Here is a 21655-nt window from a genome sequence, read left to right as displayed (position 1 = left end):
CTACTTGGCCATCTTCTGTGTTTATGCAAGGTTTTTGCTCATTTCTCTATCCGGTTAATAGTTATTTCTTATCATTATAAAAATAATGTATGTTCATGAGAGAAGTTGTGGAAAACATAGAAGAGCTTAAAAACAAAATAAAATCATCTATGGTTCCATTAATATTTAAATAACTAAACATCATTCTGCCACATTATAGCATGGAATATGGTGGTCAGAGCCGTACTGTGGTTGTGAGAGACTATAGTAGCTAGGTTTGTATGGTTCAAAACGACCACATTGGCCCCCCATTTTATTTAGTGGTCTTCAAAACAAACACATTGGAAATAAAGGGAAGTCTTTTTAAAATGTTCAACCTCTGAAGGATTGAGAGTATCAGTCCCCTGATCTCGCATCTGATCAGAGGGGCCCCACGGGCTGGTTCCAGGCTCAAGCCCATTCCAGCTTCTCTGTGTTCTGAAGAACACACTGTTGGGGATCGTCTGTGCCCCCTTTCTTCTCTCCAGGCTCATGGTATCCCCACCCTCCCTTTATCCGAGCCAGACACCAAGTCAACTCCTCCCTCTTCATTTCACGAAACCAAATTTTCACCAAATCAAAACCTCTCCTTCCCCACTGCCGGTTCCCTAATTTCAGGCTTATCTGTCTTCCGAATTACTCCCATCCCTCTTTCCTGACATTGTTGCCTCTATTCTTATCCTGCTCCCCACCTCCTGCCCCAGTCCAGCCCATTCTTTATACAGTGGGCACCTATACTAAACTGCAAGTCTCACCGTGTCTTCCCCCTCCCCTTTATAAGGGGCTTCCCTGTGCCCCCCGGCAAAGCCAATCCCTTCAGGTCGTTCATGTGGGCCCCTTCAATCTGGCCCTAGTTTCCTCTTGCCTCAGCTCCTGTCATTGACAGATTATAGACTTCCATGCTTCAGGGTCTTGGTTCAGTCTCTCTGCTTGAAATGCCCTCACCTGGCTTCTCTGCTTTGGCAAAAATCCTGCACACATTTTCAAGGCCTGGGTCAAGTGCCTTCCTGAGCTCCTAGACAGGATTAATCTGCTCTCTCCCAGCTGGCTCTACAGAGCACTCAGCTCCCTGAGTTACTCTCGTTTCTTTGTCCTCCTAGCCACACAATGCATTCTCAAATCTTTACTCTTGCATCTCCAGAGCTTGGCACAAGATCCGGCATATAATAGGTGCTTAATAAACACTGAAGTAACGCCTAAGGGAATTAATAAAGAGTAGAAAGAAAAGGGGACTGACATCTGTTAAGAACTTGCCGTGAACCAGACACTTGACCTACCTTATCTCTTTTACGCTTCCCAACGACCGCCTGTTACTCCCATTTTTATAAACGAGGAAATTAAGGCAAAGAGAAATGCAATAACTTGTTCAAGGTCACACTGCCAATAAACGGCAGAGCTGGGATTTAACTCTAAGTCCAGAAACAAACCTGGTTGTTGAGCCTTAAACAGATTATTGCCATAGTGATTGCTAAGGGTAACGATAACCTCACGGCTGGACTCATAGAATGGTCCCAGCCCTTGACATGAGTGTGTCAAGGTCGCTTCCCAAAGAGCTCTCCTGTCCCTTACGGTTCCTTGAGCCTCGGCGCAAACACGCGAAGCTGGCCGAGGTATCCTCCAGCTCCAGCTGATGAAGAAAATAAGTCTGCGGATCCGAGTTGCTTGCCTCGGGTGGCTGTCTTAGCCCCGTACGGCCGGGCCTGCTAGCCCCAGGTCCGGCGGGGGCCGCGAGGAGGGCAGACTCCCCGAGGAAGAAGTGCTTGGCAATAATAAGCTGGCTGCTGCCTCTGGCAAGCCTCCTTTCCGTTCCCCACACAAGCCTCCTCGGAGCCATAGCAGCTTCTAGGACGTGGAGAGGAATCACAGGCTAAGGCTTTCCACCATTTCTGGAAGATGGGGAATTCTTCGCGTGAGAGCCATTGTTTGCCTTGGCAAGAAAAAAAAAATTAAAAAAAAAATAAAAGGAAGAGAAACCAGTATACATATAAACATTCCACAAAGCCCCGCGGGGCCCAGAGCGGGACAGCAAACAAAAAGCTCTCTTGGGCGGCTGCTCTGTGTGAGCCACCCCCAGTGACCCCCTGTAGGCGCTGCCCACTGGGCCTGCCTAGGGGATCTCCAATCTCGGCGAAGAAAAGGATAAAACAACACAAACTCTCCAGGAGCCTCATTATTCAAACAGTTCCAGAAGCAGCGAGAGGACAGCGGTGACTTTGGGAGAAGCACAATCTTATCTCCAGGGTGAATAGGACCATTTGTTGTTCATGTCCAGGAAAGCAGGGCCGCACAAAAAGCACGGGAGAACTCAGACGAGAAGGGCGCCAAAAGCCAGCCGCTGATCTAAAAACCCTCTGCAGAAACAAAGGCTTCTCCCGGGATGAGCTGCAGCCCCTTCTGGAAACAAAAGCTCTCGCGGAAGAAATTGGTCTTTTGTGGTTCTGGCAAGAAGCAGCCCAGATAAAGCTAGCCTGGCTTGACCCTCTCCCTCCAAGCAGAGGAGACACAGAACTTGTCAGGAAGTGGGAGCCGTGTGGCGAGGCTTCCTCAACTTCCAGCCGGTCTTCCAGGTCTGGATGGACCCACCAAGACCTCCACTCCGACGCCCCAGGCCAGGCTGGTGACCCACTGCAGAGTCCCCCGGCAGGGTCCCTCTGTCACCTGTGGTCTGCCCCTCTCTTGTTCCAGCCAAAACCAGAAGCCGCTGCTGGGCGTAGAGGCCTCCGAAGTTTTCCTGCCGGTTTTTGAGCTTAGACTAAAAATAAAGGCCGGCCTGGGACTTTGAAGCGAGCCCAAGCCTTGCCCTGACTTGACCGGCTTCGGCCTCCTTGCCCTGCCAGCCAAAGCCCCCAGATTTCAAAAAGACAGCAGCTGGACACGAAGCAGGCTTCCAGCCAGCAGCTCCCCCTCCTGCCAGATCACTGGGGTCCCTCAGAGGGCTTGGTTCCCCAGCACCCGAGCCCGGGGAGCCATTTAAGCTGACTTTGCAGAGTTATTTTTTCTGGTCATTCGCGAATTTGGGTTTGGGTGGGACTTGGGAGGGGTAATTTGGTGTCAAGATGGTCCTGGGGAATTTGTCTTGAGAATATGTTTGTATAGCCAAGGGAGTTGTTTGGACTTAGATTACAGGTTTCATTGGGGTGGTCTGTGGGGAGAAGTGATGGAGATTGCGGGAGGGTGGAGGCCACCAGAGCCTCCCCAAGCCAGCCGTCTGCCATCTGCCATTGTTGCCAGCAAGGAACCCATCAGTGGCGGGGAGGGGAGACCACACCCAGGAGCAGACTAGAATTAATTCTACCCACAGTCTGGGGGTGCGGGGGTGGGAAGCCAGGCTATTCCCAGGGCTCACACTGGGAAGGGCACAGGCAATCTCTAGCAGAAGATGGTCTTTGATGACCTGGACCAGCTTTGGAGAAGGGAGAGAATCATTTCTCAGAGTTGCTGCTGAAGACCCCTATGGGCACTGGTGATGTGGAAGAGAAGCCACAATGGGGACCACCGCTGGCCACGCCTGGCTGGCTTGTGCACAAGCAACAGACAGTGACCAGACTTAATCTCTCAGCGTTGGTTAACAATAACCGACGCACACCTTATTCTTTGGCGCTAACCACATGCTTCCACATATCTCATCTTATGTAGTTCCAACAAGAACGTGAGATCAGTAATATTAATAAAAGTTGCCTCTTATTGAATACCTGCCATGTGCCGGGCCAAGTGCTCAGTGCTTTGCACAATAGGGATTCGTAGCATAGAGGTCTTTGGACCCCAAATCATGGTCTCTGTGAAGTGTTGAAATTCCAGAAACATTTTACATTTATGCATGACTGAGCTTTTTTCTGGAGTGAAAGGCCATGACTTCCATCCAGTTCTTAAACGCATTTAGGAACTACAAACTGTTCAGAAGTATGAAATGTTCTGTATCAGCTTGATCCCAGGGTCATTCCCCAGGCTGGCCGCTGTGATACCTTGTCCCTGTTCTCACGCTGCACTTGGCAAATACCTTCGTTGGAACAGGTATAAAATTCTATCGTATTTTTAAAGGGCTTATTTTGAGCCCTCCCCACCTCCATCCTTCACTAGATTTTAAACCCTTTGAGGGCAGGCATTTAAACCCTTACTCATCTGATCTGTAACGTAAGTTCTAGTGCTTCCTAGATGCTCCATACATTTTTTTGCATGAATGAATGAACTAATACAAAGCTCCCTTATAGTAAAAACTGATCCTGTTCAAGTATGTGAATGTGTGAAAGAGAGAATGTGTGTGTGTGTGTGTGTGCGTGTGTGTGCGTGTGGCAGGAGGTGGGCCCTCTCTGAGATGTGGTGGAGGGTGTGTGCACGGAGGGACTCCGGGCTGGTCTGCAGGAAAGCAGAGGCAGGCTGGGTGTTGGGCGCAGAGCCAAAGGGAGCCATGTTCTCACGTCCTGGTGGCACTCGGATTTGGCTCTGGACTGGAACATCTCCTGCGTGCCTCTCCCTGCCAGCACCCCTGTGCCTTCCCTTTCCGTGGCATCTATTAATGATAAAAGTCCCTGTGGTTTATAATTACCAGTTTGACAAGTTCAGGAGTTCTCTGTTAATTATTATAATTAGCTTTCACTCAGTGAGGCTTCGGGAGTTTAACGACAATATTAACAACAGGAGGACGACGATCAGGAATTGACTACAAAGAATTGACTGGAAAGACTTCCTTCTGCTGTCAGGGAAACTTATTAAGGGAGGCAAAACCTGCAGAGCGGCTCCCCTCTGTCCGCCTTAACTCAACGACTGGGTCTAAGTCTGCCTTGGGGAATTTCGAACAACAGTTGCGGCCAGTGCGCGTAAACCCCGAGTTTAACATCAACCAGAGAAGGAGGAAGCCACTAGACTGACGGCTGTGGGCTACTCCTTGACCAGATATCGAGCAGAGGCAGCAGCCAGGGAGGAACGTGTGAACCGAGGCTGCCAGCCATGGCCCCGGACCTGGCTCTTGGGGGGGTGCAGACACGCGCGAGGACTCAGAGGCCTATAGAGGCAGGGGAGGGCGAGCCGGTCCCTGGGAGCAGCCAGCCCGTCCTGGAACTGTGAAGCCGATGGTCACTTTTTGTGCCTGTCTCTCAACGCTGTCCATTCCCACAGTATTCCCCGAGTTATGGCTCTCAGCTTGGCCTTAACTGGGCTCTTGGCCTCCTTTCCATTTTCCAAAAGCACTCCAGACCTGCCGGATTACTCTTCCTGAAGGATGGCTCTGATGACTGCATCCTCTTCCCTAAAGCCTTCCATGGCTCCCAGTGGCTCACCAGGTACAGTCCAGAGTCCTCATTTTGGCACCCTAGTCCACCCAGCCTAGGCCCAACTGGTCTTTCCAGCACTGTTTCCTACGAATCCTTCTTCTCGTTCTTGGCTCGGACAATAAATACCCGCCCGGCACCCACTCAGTATCACACAGGGTTGCGGATGTCCCAGCTCCAGCAGCCAGCAAGACGACGAGTTCCTGCCCTCCTGCAGTTTTAACTCTAGCAGGAAACTCAGAAAATAAGCTCATCAACTAATAGATAATCCCATCCAAGGAGATGCGGAGTCCTCCCGCGTCATCATAACCAAAAACAGTTTGAAGGTGTAGGTAGGAAGGGGAAGGCCTTTCCAGGAGGTGACCTTCAGGCCAGAACTGCACGATGAGGAGCTGGTCCCTGGAGAGCGTCCCAACCAGAAGAACAGCAGGTGCAGCGTCCCCAGGCAGGGACAGCGTCATGCACACGAGCACCCGGGAAGGCCAGAGGAAGGCACAAGTGAACGGGGCAAAGGGGCTATTCAGAGAGGCTGGAAGATGCAGATCACCAGACCCTGCCGAGCCCTGGAAGGAGTCGGGCCTCTATTCTGGATGTGGTCAGAAGCCCTGTGGAGGGTTCAAACAGGGTTCTTCTCCTTTGGGTCCGATGGACCCCTGCCGAGCTGAGCATCCCAGCCTCTGTTGTCTCCTGCCAGGCACAGCTTTTCCCATAGGAACTGAGGCTCTTGATCTTGTGAGAATAATGCCCCTTCAAGTTTAATTTTCTCTGACAAACCCTCAGCTCTTATTTGTGCTCTTGGGTGTGAGTGGGTGATCTTGGCTGGGCTCGCCTGGCTCACTGGGACTCCAGATTTCAGATTGTTCCACGTGTCCTCATTCTGGGGCCAGCCGAAGGGCACATGCTTCCCTGGGCATGGTCGTCCTACAGCAGGTCGCAGCACACACAGGCGAGCCAAGGCCGTGAAAGGGAAGGGAGGCTCCGTGTCGGTCGTCCGACCCTGCCGCACTTGCGGCATTTTGCAGATCCCTTGAGAACATTGTCTGAACTGACTCTTTTGGTGGAAATTCTAGGGACCTGTGGGGAGTACTCTGGGTTTCCGAAAAGGCATTTTATGCCCCTTAAGATCTTTCTTGGGTGCCACAGACGCCCAGAGCAATACCTGCTTGGCAGCAAAGCAAGAAGGAAGGAAACCAACATTTATTCAGCACCTATTACGGGCCAGGCGTAATAATTGCCTTTTGGGGGAGTTACAGCAACTTTAGGCTAAACAGGTGCTTTTCCAATCCCCTCCCTATCACCCTCCCATGAACATCAAGGAATAAAAAAGGAAGAAACCCATGGAGACAAAGGAAACAAAAAAGTCAGATGGCGGAACAAAGAATGAGAGTTGTCAATAATCCTTTGGGAAATGGGAAGCAGACTGGAGTGTTAATGACGCAGACTGAGAAGAGCTGGCAGCTGAGTGTCTGCGGAGGGTTCGCCACCACGGAGCAAGGGCAGACCAGAAGTCTTCGGGAGTTGGGAGGACCAGGGTCTTCAGCAGCCTGGATCAGGATTGAGGCTGAGATTCGGTGCAAGTCTGTTAAAGAGCACGTGGGCCCCCAGATCTTCTCCATCCTGTGCAGCCAAATGGCTGCATAGTCCCCAACCTGGCAGGAAGGTTTGCTCCCTGGAGAAATTCGGTGAGGAAAGATCTAGAGGTAGGGACATGAGGATCAGGGGAGGGTGAAGGGAAGGAGATGCACTGGGAAAAACGGTACCAAGGGAAAGTACCTTCTGAACTCCCCCAGCTGCTGCCCCTCTCCACCCCTTCACTCCACCAGCCCAGCCAGTGTCCTCCAGGCAGGAGGTGGGAGGGAGAGTGTTCTCTGGAGAAGACCACCTCCAGAGAAAAGACCCATGGATGCTGACATTCGGGAATCCCCAAACACATGGCTGGGCCATGTCCTGCAGACCAATGGATCCCAATGGCCGATGAGCCCTTACGCATGGAATCAATCCCCAGCCAGGCTTTTGTGCCTCGTTCTAAAGGATCACCAAGGATCACCAGACATTTGGAGAAATCATGAAGGCAGTGCCTAAGCTATCGGGGAAGAAAATTCTAAGGAAAGGAAAGCAACATAAGAAATAGAAGAAAACAAGAGAAAAAAAAATCCCCGTGAAAATCTACAATAAGAGAAGATATGCACCCAAAAAACACGAACAGAAATGCTCTTCTTTTTTTTTTTTTTTGAAAGGAACAGCAAGATAACTAGAAAAAACTCTTGTGAGTTACAGTTACTGAGACCAGAACTAACAACCTAACTCATCGATCAGTGTAAGATTCGTGAAGGGGTTGTGTCTGTCTCAGGAAATGAAAGCAAAAGACAAAGGGGGGCATGCAAGAGAAAGAATGAGAATATTCGAAGTGACTGTGTTTTCCTGAGTCATTAGAAGAACTGTATAAGGAAGGTATAATTTCCCCTATTTTACCAAAGACAAACTGAGACTCTGGGAAGCTCAAGGAACCTTCCCAAGCGCAGTGAAATGGCAGAGCTAGGACTGAGCCCAAGTCTTCTGAGCCCGAAGTCTCATGGTTTCCACTTAGCTGTGCCCTGAGCCGAGCAGACCCAGCAGAGCTTGGCCAGAAGATGTGGGGTGTGGGGGAGCTGGGAATGCACACTCCTGGGGGGCGTCGTATTTTCACCTTCCCTGCACATGGTAACTACAAGGCACCCGCTTTCCATCTTCTAAAGTTTTTTGGGATGACACATGAGAGAGACGTCACATACACTGTGCAGGGCCTCAAAACCGGGTTCTTTTCTCTCCAATCTGCAATGGGCCTGAAATCCCAGTCATCCTTTGTCCTGAGATCTTATTTGATGAAGTTGTGAGCATTCGAAACACACAGATGTCCGTTTATCAGCCTTAGTGGGGCATTTTCATCAAGTGGCGGTGGGGCCGAGGGGCCGGTTGGACATCAGACCACTCACCCAGGCGGCTCAGGCCGTGCCAGACACGGCGGGTCAGGGGAACTTGTGCTGTCGGAGGGAACTATCCAGTAACACCCGGGACTGGCCAGGCTTCTGGGGAAAGGGCCTCAGGTCAGCTCAGCTGCTGAGCATGGACAGAGGAAGGAGACACGACCCCCAGCAGACCTGTTTCCTGGTAGAGAAGAGAAGGGGAAGACCCGCCCACTGCCACGTCCCCCTGGCAGGCACTTCTTGGGTCTGGCCCACAGAGAAGCTCAGGAGAAGCCCCCATGGCCACAGGCCTGGCCTTGTGTCTTCTGCCCTCTCCCCTGCCTCTTAGTGCCTGGTACCCTTAGTATCAGGCAGCAACCTGCCCAGCTACAACCAAAAAGGAAGAAAGAGAAGAAATACAGAGATTAAAAAAAAAAATCCCCCAAACAAAAACCATATCCTGCACCTTTTGCTCGGAAGTGGCGGAGCCCGGGAGGTCTTAAGACACAGTGATTAACTTTCTCTGAAAGCCAGCGCACCTGGGAATACACTGCGGAACACAATAGGCTGAACAAATATTAGACAAATATCGCTTTTCTGCATTGCCCACTTTGCTGGAGATGAAGGGATTGACTTCTCAAACACTGCAAGAGTGAACCAGCCAGCCTGGATTCAAAACCAACATGGCTTGCCTTTCTTTCCATTCTACCCCCCCTCCTTTTTACATTTCTACAGCAAATGTATACAAAATATTTATCTAAAATAGAGGCACTCAGAAAAGCAAGCTGTGCAAATAATTAACGATCTGTAGCCATCGTGTGCCTGATGCAGGAGGCCCCGGTCTCTGTTATTCCGGGGCCAGCACCCGTGTTGGCCCTAAGCTGGACTTGCAATGTCCAAACACCTGGGGAAGGCTGGTGGCACTGCCCTGGCTCAAAGATGATGCTCTCTGGAGGAGCCCTTTGACCGCTCCAGGCAGGCATAGGGTGACGGGGTGGACGAGGAGCTGTCAGTTGAAGACACCAACGAGCACAGAGGCACACACTCTCTCAAGAATGAGCTCGGCGTCTGTAAGTGGGTTCAGGTCAAATGTGAGAAAACGTTTTCTAGTGGACACTGCTTGAATCTGCAATAAAGTGAATAAAGGCTGTAGAAAGGCTTCCTGCTTATCTGCGATGAAGGGAATGAGGCCCAGAGAGGTGAAGGGGCTTTTCTGGTGTCACACAGCAAGGGAGTGGGGAGGCTGGGACTGCAGGCTTGCCCTGAGCTGTCGTCTGCCTGGCTGAGCCCTTATCTCCTGTGCTTGCTCCTTCTGGGCTCAGAGACCGTTGAGCCCCCAGCACAGGCTGGAGGTGCCGTGACAGAAGAGGCACCTGGCTCGTGATCCTGCAGCCGGGATCCCTGGATGGGTGCTCCGCCTCCAGCCTGACGTCACCCCCTGCCCATGCCTCTCCCTGCATGTGGGGTGCTGGCTACGTCCACATCGTCCCTCGGTGCCCCGATCCTGGTCTTCCACAGAATGGGCATCTGTTCCCTCCCCACCGCCTAAGGCGGACGTCCCAGCAGGCCCTTCCAATGAGTCTGCAATAGAACAAAATGGATGGAAGTCAGATTTTCTCATGGCTCCGGGCCCCCTAGGATGGTGGACACTAGGATGTGACATTCTCATTTTTCCTGCAGGAGGAAGAGGGATTTTTATCTTCTCTCTGGAAGAGGGAATGACAGGAAAGCCGCAGCAGCCAGGGCTGGGAGACAGACTGTGGTTTCTCATCATTAGAAAAATTAAAGTATACAGACAGAAATGTGGTTTTGCTTCATAACTGTATCCTGTCAACTAAATATTTCATTTAGACCTAATGCCTGAGCCAAATGAGAATCGAGCAAAACTGCACTATTAGAATACACTTAATTATTGATTCAGCCAGGCAAAAAATAAAAAAATAAAGAAACGGGCGGTGCTCTAATTCCTCTTATCAAGCATCTTGAGTGCTAATATGCACTTGAACAGCTGCTATTATCCTGGGGAGCCCACCGCCTTCAGCTGTAAACTGTATGGCTTCCCACCAGCCGCAGGGAGCCAGATCGAAGGCAGTGGAAACTTGGCCTCTCTTTCCAGCCTCTGGGAGGGGTGGGGGCAGAGGTCCCAGGCCTGCACCAAGGCGGAGCCTCCCCCCTGCACTTCTTTCTAACCTCCTACCTCATTGTGTGGAAGATACCAGATTGTTTCACTGGTTCCCAACCTGGAAACACGCCCAAAATATCATTCCTGTGCTATCTTAATATCTTGAATTTCTTTACTTTTTTTTTTTTAAACAACAAGGACCTTGGTTTATGTCCTCACACTAAAAGGGACTCCAAGCATTTACTGATTCCACCCTCTCATTTAGCTGGACAGAGTCACCGAGGCTCTGGAGGCTAGAATGACACGCCTAAGGTCACACCGCGTTGGTGGGAATCACAGAAGGAAAACTCAAGTTTCACCTAAAAAATTTTTTTGGTAGGGGGCCAAGAGAGCATGGAGGAGTTGCAGGGAGAGGCGGGAGTGTCTGTAACCATGGTAGGCATGCCTGTGGCTGGGAGATGTGGTGTGATGAACGTGCCTTCACCCTTGGGAATGGCCGGCCACGCCATCCTGCCAGGACCGAGGAGAGGCCCCAGCAAACTGGGCCATCCGGTCACCCGCGTTCCTCTGGGCGCACGGCTCCTTCTAGCCGGGTTGTGATTTCTTGCTTCTGTCCGTACACATTCTTCGTGGCTCAAGTCCTATCCCCTCCACGAGATCTACCTAGCTATTTTTCCTTTAAAATTTCATTGCAGTTAGAGTCCCTGCCCAGTCACTTGTGTGTGTAGAGCGAAGCAGCCTCGGCTGATCTTCTCTATTAGTTGATGTGCCTCGCCGTGGGATCTCAGAAAAGAGACAGGAAGCAGCTTTTCCACCAGCACCGATCCTTCTCCAATGTAAAGTCAATGACGAAAACCCCTCCCAGACCTCTCGCCCTTTCTTCTCCGTGTGTATCCCCCCTTGGTCTGTCCTCCCACGTACTTCTCTTTCATAGGGTCCCTTGCTTTCCTTTCTCTTCTTCAGACCAGACGTGCATCTGAAGGCAGGCTGGCCCAGGTGGTGGCTGCCGTGAGCCCAGGGGTGGCTCGCTGGCCGGGGCTGACAAGCTTTATTGCACGGCGTGCAGGAGGGAGGAGGCTGGGGAGGCCCAGGCACAGCACTGTCTTTCAGGGCAGGCAATCAAGGACCCGGCTTTTCTCGGGGAGATCCCCACCTCCTGTCACCGGCAGGGCCTGTGATCACTGGCCTGGCCCTGACACTCACCTTGGCTGCCCCGGGGAGGGCTGCGGCGTCTTTGTGCGCTGATGTCAAAGAAAATGCCCACAGAGGCCTGAGGGACACACAAAGCAGCACTGACCGTTTGTGGTGTGTGGGAAACCAGCCCTGGAGAGTCAGAGGGCGGCGAATAGGAAATCGATGGCATGTGAAGACTGCCCCGAGCAGTGAGGCCTGGGAGCCTGCCCTTGTCTGTGGCTGCTTGGGTCATAGGAGCTGTGGCCGGATTTGTGTGCTCGAGTGGCTCTGGGGAGATGGCGTGGTCCTGGGGCAGCCGCGGAGGCAGGCAGGGTTGTGGGAGGGGCTGAGGCGCTCGCAAAAGTGGCGGTGGTATTTTTGCCTCCTGTACCCATGCCTCTTACAATATGACTGCAGCTCTTCCCATCAGCAGGAGTCTGTCTTCTTTTCCCTTAAATTCGCACTGATTGCGGTCCTTGTTTGCCAAACAAATGCAGCAAAGGGGACGTGTGCCAGTCGCAAGCCTGGAACCCAGGAGCCTGGTGTGCTCTGCCCCGCCCCACGGCCCCCCGTCCTTGGAGAAGGCATGGCCAGGTGTAAAACCCGAGCTGGTGTGTGAGATGAGGGCAAACCCACGTTTGCCACAGCCAGAAGTCAACCTCCAGACACAGCAGTGAGCCAGCCTACCCGTCAGCGGCCCACATCCTAGCCAGGCCAGCCTACCCATCAGCAGACCACAGCCACACCAGTGACCCAGGCAGGATCCGCTAAGCTTGGCCCCAAGCAGCGGGGCCACCGATTTGTGAGCGACCCTCACTGTTTATTGCTTGAAGCCATCGAGTTCTGGGGTAGTTGGCCAGGCGGCAGGGGTTAACTGCCTCAGGGATTGTAAGGGTGCAGGGAAGAGGCACTGTTTTCTAGATCTTAAGGGAGTCAGCAAGAATCCCGTTCTGGATTGCATACCAGACCCTCCATAACCGGGACCCTTCTTATTTCTGGGTCTGTCCTGGCAGCCACAAATGCACTCGCCCCACCTCCCTGGCTCTGCCTCTCCCGTACGCATACCGAGCTCTAGCCTTGCTGGGCTCCCTGGAACAGGTTGGACTCTGGCCTTGACTTCTATGCTCCCTGGTTCCTGAGACATTGTCTCTGTTTCTGCCTCCTTTCCCTTTTCCTGGCTGATTCCCACTCCAGCCTCTGGCTTCAGCTGGCCGGCCACTTCCCTCCTTCAGTACCCCCTCCGTGTTCACTAGCTTTCTTTATCTCCAACATTTGCCACACTGGACAGAGATCTGAATGCCTCTCGTCCCTTCAAGGGTCATCGTTCCCCGACGCAAAAAATACTAATGACAGATTCAATTATGGGATCAGACATCCGTGTGTTTAATAGCACTGAGGCAATTTACCATGTGGTCAGGACTGAGAAGGACTCCACGTCCAGTCTATTTGGGAAGAGGGGCGTTTGAGGGGAGGGGACTCCCTGACAGCCCATCTGCAGTGAGTCCTCTGCTCGGAGCCTCTGCTGCCTTCGTGACCGACTGTGGCCTGGAACTCCAGGGTTACTCTCCTCTCTTGGTGTAACGTTCTGCGGGCATTCTGGTCACAACAGGGAAGTCATGTGAAGAAGCTGAGGTTTCTTTTTGTTGTCCTGTCCAATGGCGCACACAAAACCACGAAGAAATGCTACTTTCCTATAACATGTGACCAAAGGGGTATAGGGCAAGGCGGAGGGGTAGCAGAGGGCTGAGAATGAATTCTAGCCTGGTTTGGAAAGTTCTTGGGATGGTCCCACCACCATCCACTTCTCTGACCTTTGCCTCTTTGTGCTGATGCATTTGGTTTTCCAGACTTATGTTGGGAAAACCTGCCTCTTTATTCTTTCCACTTGGGTTACCTCTTTAAAACCCAGAGCAACCCTTTGATTCACCCCTCCTGTAAGCCCGTCTTTAGGGCCTGACTTTTTGTGGCATATGGCTCATCGAGGTATATTGCGAAACAGAAGACAACTCTCTACTTTCAAGAATTCTGGAATTCCGCCTCAAGCTTTAACATTAAGAGTTTTTTGTTTTGTTTTGTTTTTTTCTCTGAGACCAGTAATTTTTCCTGTTTACTTGTCTGCCCAGTAGACAGTGGGCAACATAGGGGAGGGGTTGGTTCTCTATGATCATGTTCTCCGATGTCTTCTCGGGGCCAAGCATGGGCACAGAGGAGGCACTCAATAAATATTTGTTGGATGAATGATGCGTACATAAAGAATACCGGGGATCCTATGGTCCAGTACGAAGCCGGGGCAAGGAGTGTGCCTGAGCCCGACAGAGAGGGAAAACCCTGAAGCTCGGGGGTCAGGGGGGGGAGGTCCTTGCAGAATGCTAAGGGTCAAAACTGGGGAAGCGCAGTTCGGTTGCCACATCTATTAGGAGACAGTTTGGTTTGAAACGGGCCAAAGAGCCCTAAGGTGAATAGTGTAGAATGAAGTAGGGGTAGGAGCAACGGTGAGAGTGGACAAGGTGCGAGACAGGCCCAGGAACTGGGGGATCTGTAAGTCATGGGGCCCATGGCCCTAAGCAGGGATCGGGGGTTCCTAGAGCACAGCTGAGGGGGCAATGGTTGTGGTGTCCCCCAAACCACTATTTCAGAATCATTTCCCTCTCCCTTGGTACAAACCTGGATGTGCGTACTTGCAGGCACACACACAATCACACGCACGTACGGACGGACGCTGGGCTCAGATTTTTAAGATAGGGTATGAAGACGCCAGCAGCAGCCAAATGCAGCGGGTGGTGAGAAGGTTCTTGTCTCCTTTAAAGAGGATGCGATGGGCTGCTTGCCAGGGCTGCCCTCTGGAGTCAACACTGGCTCCCCCTCTCAGTAGTTGTAGGGCCTGGGCGTCCTCAGGTCGAATATCAGCATGTAATACACAGGCTGACGAGGACCATAAACTTAAATAAAACGTGTAAAGCACTTGGCATAGTCCCTGGTGCTCAATCAAATAAAGTGAGGATCCGCAAATCCTCCCTGACCGCCGACTCTGTCCGATGCTTTGCTAGGCTAGACGGCCATGAAGACTAAGGGTTGAACTCGTGGGAGTGGGTGGGTAAAGACACCTGAGCATTTCTCCTGTCCTTACTGTCTAAGGCCAGGAAGTAGCTGTTGGGGTTTATCCTAAGTGTTGTATCCAAGTATCTAAAAACTTGGTCTTTTAAGGCACTGGTGACCCTGGGCCCAGAGAAGGAAAAGGCAATGCCGTTATGAGCTGCCCCCTAGAAAATCATCTATGGGGCAGCCCATTGGGCCATATCCCAGATTTTCCTTGGAGATTTTCCCACCGTCCACAAACCAATGAGGTCTGACCTCGCGAGATGGGATGAGCTCCCAGTCCAGAGCAGTGTGACTCAGACTAGAGCTGAGGACGGGCTCATTCATAACCCAGGCACAAACAGACCCGTTAGCGACATTGCTGCAGGCGGGCTATTACTTACAATATAGTTAGTGTCGCTTAACCAAAATGGATGGGCTATAGTTTGGGAGAAGAGCCCTCAATCTGACCAAGAGGAAAATAAGTGACAGCAGTGGTGGGCTGCACTGGGGAAGCAGGGGGCAGGGGCCAGGGGTTGCTGTTGAAGTCAGTACTATTGTTTTCCTTTTATTTATTTATTTATTTATTTATTTATTTATTTATTTAGTGAGTATCCAAGGTTTTTAAGTGAGTATCCAAGTATCCAAGCTCCCAGAAAAGGATCTGATGCAGGGTTAAATCTTTGTTTGGAGAAAACTGGAGAGGGCTGTAGCAAAAGTTACAGATAGTGGGAGCATGGCCATGGGGAAGGGCAGTGCAAGCTGTAACAATCTGGAGATTTTTCCAAGGCCTTATGCCCGCATAGCTAGTCTAGCTGTGTGACTGAAGGGTGTCCTCCGCAGTCTTCAAACTTCAGAACATCCCGCCCTCGAAACCATCGAAGACAACCCTGGCTGTCCCTGCTGAGATTTTTTTAAACTGTCAAGTCCTAAACCCAAACACAATTTCTTTTCCCTTATGGAGTTCTTTTGCCCATAGGGACCACCTTACGCGTTCTAGAAAGATACAGGTAGATAAATTTTCCATTCTTCCCCGACCTTGTCCTCTTTCTATGGTCCTTGGAGAGCATCAGGAATGTCAAAGGCGCAAGAGAGCATAGGGGAGTCTTTGCTCCTTAGAAGTATTTTGTGGCCAGTCTCCAGATAGAACACCCCAGTGGACCCTGGAATTCTAATGCCCAGCTTGAGTCCCCCTTCTCCAGTGATGTCTTCCATGATCTCCTCTGACCCGTGTTGCCTTCTCCTGCACTTGTGAGGGAGGTAGTCATTATAGAGCTTGAAAGTGTAGACCGGAGTGAGAGAAATCATCTCTAGCCCTAGGTCTGCAATCTTCAAGATATGTATACTTACTTAGCCTTTTAAGTTTCTGCTTGCTATAAAGTGGATTAATCACAGTGTGTACTTCACAGGATGGTTGTGATTAAAATGAGAAAAAATGTATAGAAAGTACATAGCACCATGGACGCTCACTGAAGAGTGTTCTTTTACTTTCTTTATTTGCTTTCGGAATTGTTCAGCTGAAGAGAACTCTCTTCCAGAAGTCAAATGATTGGAGTTTTGGTGCCAACTGCATCACTACACAGCAGGGCAGCCTTGATTGGGTCATTTTATCTCAATCTCTCAACTTTTTAACCCATAAAAGTGGGACGATAATGTCACAGATTTGCTATGAGGATGAAAAGATAAAATGGATGGGAAGGTGCCTTAAAAGGCATTGGGGTGCAAGATATTAAAAGTTGACAGGTATCTGCTGAGAGAGTTTTTAGTAAGCGTAGACTACACTCTATTTCCCGTCTCCTCTTCTCTCTACTTCCTTCCTTTCTTCTCTGTGGCTTTGGGGCCAATCCCTTGAGCCTTTCACAAAAGAACTGTTTAAATGTCAATGGGATTCAGTGTGTGTGTGATTAAGAAAAGGTAAGCCAGGTGGTATTCAGAATGGGTCCACGAAGCCCCAGTTTTTGGTCTTATGACAAAAATCAGCCCACACTCTCAGTCTGAAATAATTAAAAGTGAGGAATAAGCACTAGCTTGAGAGATCTAAAGCCGGTCCTTTCAATGTTTATCTCCCCAAAGCAATCACTAGAGATGTATTTGGAAGCCACGAGAATTTCAAGTCCATTATATTCTGACCACCTTCCTGTTGATGCCCGCTATTATTTCAAATATAGCGTTGGAACTGAACACAATTACCCCGACATGTATGGACAGTTCAGTGCACAATACGTTGAGATTATTAACTCTATTACTCAGGACTGCGTTTCTATTAACGTTACATTAGTTTTGTTGAAAGTCATGTACCATACTATGACATAATGAGCTTATAGTCAACTACTCCCCTGTGACTTTGTTTCACACGAATTTCTGGAAAACCAAGGCTTCTCCCATTCTGTACTTGCACAAAAAATTTTGGATCAAAGGGTGGGATCTTAAATGTAGCTCTGATGAATTTCATTGCATGTATTCTACTCCATCCTTCTAGCCTGCCTTTTGAATATAGATTTTGTCATCCCCAGTTATTAGCTATCCCTCCCAGCTGGGTGCCATCTGTAACTTTGATAAGCAAACTTTCCCCATGATTTAGGCAGACTTTGTGATGGTCAAATTTCAGCAGACTGCTGTTCTGCATAGACTTTTATTAAAATGAGCTTGTAGTAGACCAGTCAACTTATGGATGAACTACCACTTGCAAACAAGTTTACATGTAAAAAATTGGAATTGATTCTATTTTATTTTTTGTATTTCTCCTGAAAGGTGGAAGGGAATATCAGGAAATTGCTCTTTGGTGCTGGTTAACATTTTTTGTTTTTGTTCGAAGGCTAATAGATGTTTAATAGGCAAATTAACTTTCAGATATCCAAAGCAAAACTCTCAGTTTCCCACTCAAATCAGTTCTTCCCACAGTCCACTCCATCTCAGAAAGTGATGATTCCATTCTTCCAGCTGCTCAGTCAATAAAAGCTTGGCATCATCTTCGACTTGCTTTTTGCTCTCCCACCTCAAATTCAAGTCAACAGCAAATCATTTTGGCTCAACCCTTTGAGGGTATCTAGGACCCAATCACTTTTCATCCCCCCAACTGCCACCACCCTGTCCAAGTCGTCACCTTCTCTTGCCTGGGTTATTGCAATATCTTATTTGCATCCCTGTTCAACTATAGTCTATTCTCCATCCAGCAGCCAAAGGATCCTTTAGAAACACTAAGTCATATCAGGTCATTCCTCTGCTCCAAACCCTCAGTGGTTCCCAGCTCACTTAGAATAATGTCCAAATGACCTACAGTGGTCTATAGCATCCTAAATGACCAGGCCCCTCTGATCTCGAAGATCTGGTTCCAATATTCCCCTTCACTTGCTCCTTTCAGCCACAGTTCTGGCTGCTCCAAGAATATCCCAGGCAAGAACCTTTTCTGTCTGGGGTTTTCCCTTCTGGAATATTCCTTTCCTAGCTATCTGCATGGATCACTGCCTCACTTCCTTCAAGTCTTCTTATGTTACCTTCTCCGGCAAGGCCTTTTCTGACTATTCTATGTAGAATAACACATCTCTTGCATCGCATATATTTTTTTCCCTTCTTATTCTATTTTATTATTATTTTTTGATGGCACGTAACACTACCTGGCGTAGGATACCTTGGTTTCTGGCTTATTGTCTGTCTCCTCCCACTAGAATATAAACTTTTGATGAGGATAAGGGCTTTGTTTAGTTCACTGCTATACTCCAGTACCTAGGACATGCCTAGCATATAAAAAGTTCCCAATAAATATTTGTAGAATGAATGAGCAGATGGTGTTGACATGGACATGAAGTTATCTCTCTGGGCTCAGTTTGCCCAGCTATAATATAATGTATGTTCAGTGGATTTCTAACTCTGCCCACCCCTCCAAGCTAAGGAACACTTCATTTCAGTGAATTCTTAAGTAGAAATAGACAATTTCAACCAGAAAACTCTACTTTCGATTATATTAATTAACTATATTAAAGTGAGCTCTTCTGGTTGAAATGAGAGTGGAAAATCAAAGACCCAATCACTGTGTATGCTCCAAAGTTCCCTCAAGGAGAAAGTTGGAAAAGCCACAAAGCCAAAATATTCTATATCTTGATCACTAGGATGACTGTGGGGTACCAGATTTCCTTACTAAGAATAATTGTGGTTATTCTCATTTATGGGGCTTTTAAGGGGGGGGGGGCAATTTTTTTTTAACATTTATTTGAGTTCAGTTTTCCGTTCCTCCAACCCCTTCCCAGCACTGAGGTGGGGAATGGACTGGATGATCGCTGAAAGTCCTGTTTCAGGATGGAGACCATATGATGAAACATACAGTTTCCTACCATATTGGGCACTCTTGCCTGAGATGGGAGAAAGGAACCAGGGAATTCAGGGAAAGGCGAAACTGAAATTTCTAATGTGACTCGGCCCATTGCTGAAATGGAGGAACATCAAGTCTTCAAAGTGAAATGCAGATTCAATTAGAAATTTCACTGAAATTTCAAATTACAACCATTTTCCCCTTTAAACGACAGAATTATATGGCGTCGCAGAGAAACTGACAGGTAATTTGGGAAACTAAAGGTTTTTTGGACTCTGTAGTTAATGGAGAGTTTAGCACCAATTCCTGCGTAATTTGCACTTCTGAGAAGCAGAATTATTATAAAGTCAGACATCTCCAGCACTTTCAACTCTTGGATCTGCCAGGCTCTAAGATGACCAGGGATGTAGAAGGACTGAGGTCAGAGGTTGCCATTTCAATATCTGAGGCTGCCCGTCTCCCCCAAACTGGCATTTGAACTGAAGAGTCGAAAATTGGAGGTGACATTCAGAAGTCTCTGAAAATTATAACCCTGACTTCCTCCTTGAAAAGCTTATCTGAATCCTAGCTTATCCTTTGATGAGGTTACTGAAAAAGCACTCTGCTCTGAGCTCTTGAAAGATAACAGTCAGCACAAGTGAGGCCCGACTGTATCCCTTGGGGGGAAACAGTGGCAGATGTAACAAGCCCGGGGACACTAATTAAATGGTCTGGGCGCCTTTCGGGGGCTAAGGGAGTCTGCCCCTTCAACCGTTCTCCCTGGGCTCCTCCAGGGAGTGATGCCCTGAGTGCATGGGCTCCATTAACAGAGGGCCCCCCCACGTCTGCCCCAAGAAGAAAGCATTTGTGCCTAAAATGGGGTCGCTCAGGAGAGCGTGGCTTTCCCCCTACTCCTCAGGCAGCTGCCCTGCTTGTCTTTCTGCCCATCAGGGATGACAGGGAAATGAAGAGCTGTGGTTCCTGAGTTACCTCCTCCCCAAGGTACCATATAGGTCTCAGCGGGTCCTGAAGACAAGAGCATCGTTAATGTTCAAATCAATGTTCCTGACTCCTTTGAGAATTGTCCCTGATACTCCAATCTGAGGTGTTGGGTTTTCCACTCTCATTTCAACCAGAAGAGCTCACTTTAATATAGTTAATAATATAATCCAAAACCCAGTCTAGTACACCAGACCCATGCTGGTCTACCCTTTTCCTGATTGTCACACAGCTTCAGGTCTTCACACTTATTTTTGTTTTGTTTTGTTTTTCATACTTATTTTGGCCCTTCTCATGATAATTTAAACATTGGCTTGCAGATCCCAGAACTTTTCAGCCAGGTGGAAAGATCCGCGAAAGCAGGGGCCATGTTTTATACTTCTACTGTTCCCAAAGCTCCTTGTCTGCTGCCAAATACAAAATAGGTGCTCATTAAATACTCGGTTAGATCAGCAAGTATTTAGTGCGTGCGTGTGTGCGTTCTCTTTGTAAGGCGTGGACAGATGAGTTCACCCTGGTAGCCTCAGTTTCTTTACTTGTCCTGAGGGCATAGAAAAGCTCGCCTTGACTTTTTTAGAGCACAGTTGTTCTAACAAAGATTAAAGGATTAAATTAACACCTTTGGTTGCTGGTCATGTTATTTTTGTTCATAAGCACATATGATTTCACTTGGACTTTTAGATACCTCTCTGGGTCTCAGTTTTTTTAAAAATAATATTTATAATAATTTATAATTTTAAAATGTATTTATTGTTCAATAAATACGCAACGAGTACCCACTGTGTGCACAGTAGCATGCTATCAGGAACAGAAGGTTGACCCTGGGCGAGGGGCCGTGCCCTATAATCTTATACCTCAGTGAAAGAGATAAGATTGGCAGACAACTTAACAGATACAATAAATGCTTACTTATGTAAAGGGTGATATACATATATATATACATATGTGTAGATGATATATATAATCTATTAAGATATATCAATTATTACTCTGCACTGTATTTGAGTTGCATTAATTCTGCAAATATATACCTATATGATTCCAGAGTGTCAAATAAACAATAAAAAATGTGTCTCCTTACCTTGTAAAACACAGATCAACTTGATTTATAGGGGCTTTTTTCTATATTAAAATAAGCTGTTGTTTTGGGAACAAAGAGAAACACCTTCCCTATGTACCAAGCCAGCATCTACATAGGAAAAGGATGGTTTTAAGAGACCCACAGCCTGGTTCACAGGTAAAGGGGTAAGTGGACAGCTCGAGTGACACCCAAACCCAACTCCAGCCCTAAAACAAAACCACAGGTTGTCACGGAAGAGCGTTGCATCAGATGAGCCACTGAGCATGCGGCCACAGAAGGCTCCGTGCTGGGGAAGGGAGTGGGGGATGGGAGGCACCAGGAAGGCTTGTCCAGAGGAGCAGACTCCTCTGAGCTGAGAGTCCAAGTTGAGCAGTAAACAATCATTGACTTTGCAAACAGAGCGTTCTCTCCCAAACCAAAGAGTAATCTTCTTGTGTGCACACTGTGGAAAGGACAGTTGGTCCCAGGATGGTCTTTTCAGCCACGGCCGTATACACCGATAACAGTCATTGTCAGTACTACCATTCTCTAAAAGAAACGACAGATAAATAGTAATCTGGGTAGCACACACACAGACGCACGATCTTCATAAAGTCCTTGTGGAATATGAAAATTTAATAACCTGGGTCATAGGTATGGTGGGAAGAATCTGTAAGTAGTGTTACGACAAATGAACTCAAGTCTAAGGCAACTGTA

This window comes from Ursus americanus, chromosome 16 (assembly GCF_024610735.1).
Source record: "Ursus americanus isolate L20-20 chromosome 16, mUrsAme1.1.p, whole genome shotgun sequence".
Classification (NCBI taxonomy): domain Eukaryota; kingdom Metazoa; phylum Chordata; class Mammalia; order Carnivora; family Ursidae; genus Ursus; species Ursus americanus.
Note: the sequence above shows the minus strand (reverse complement) of the source record.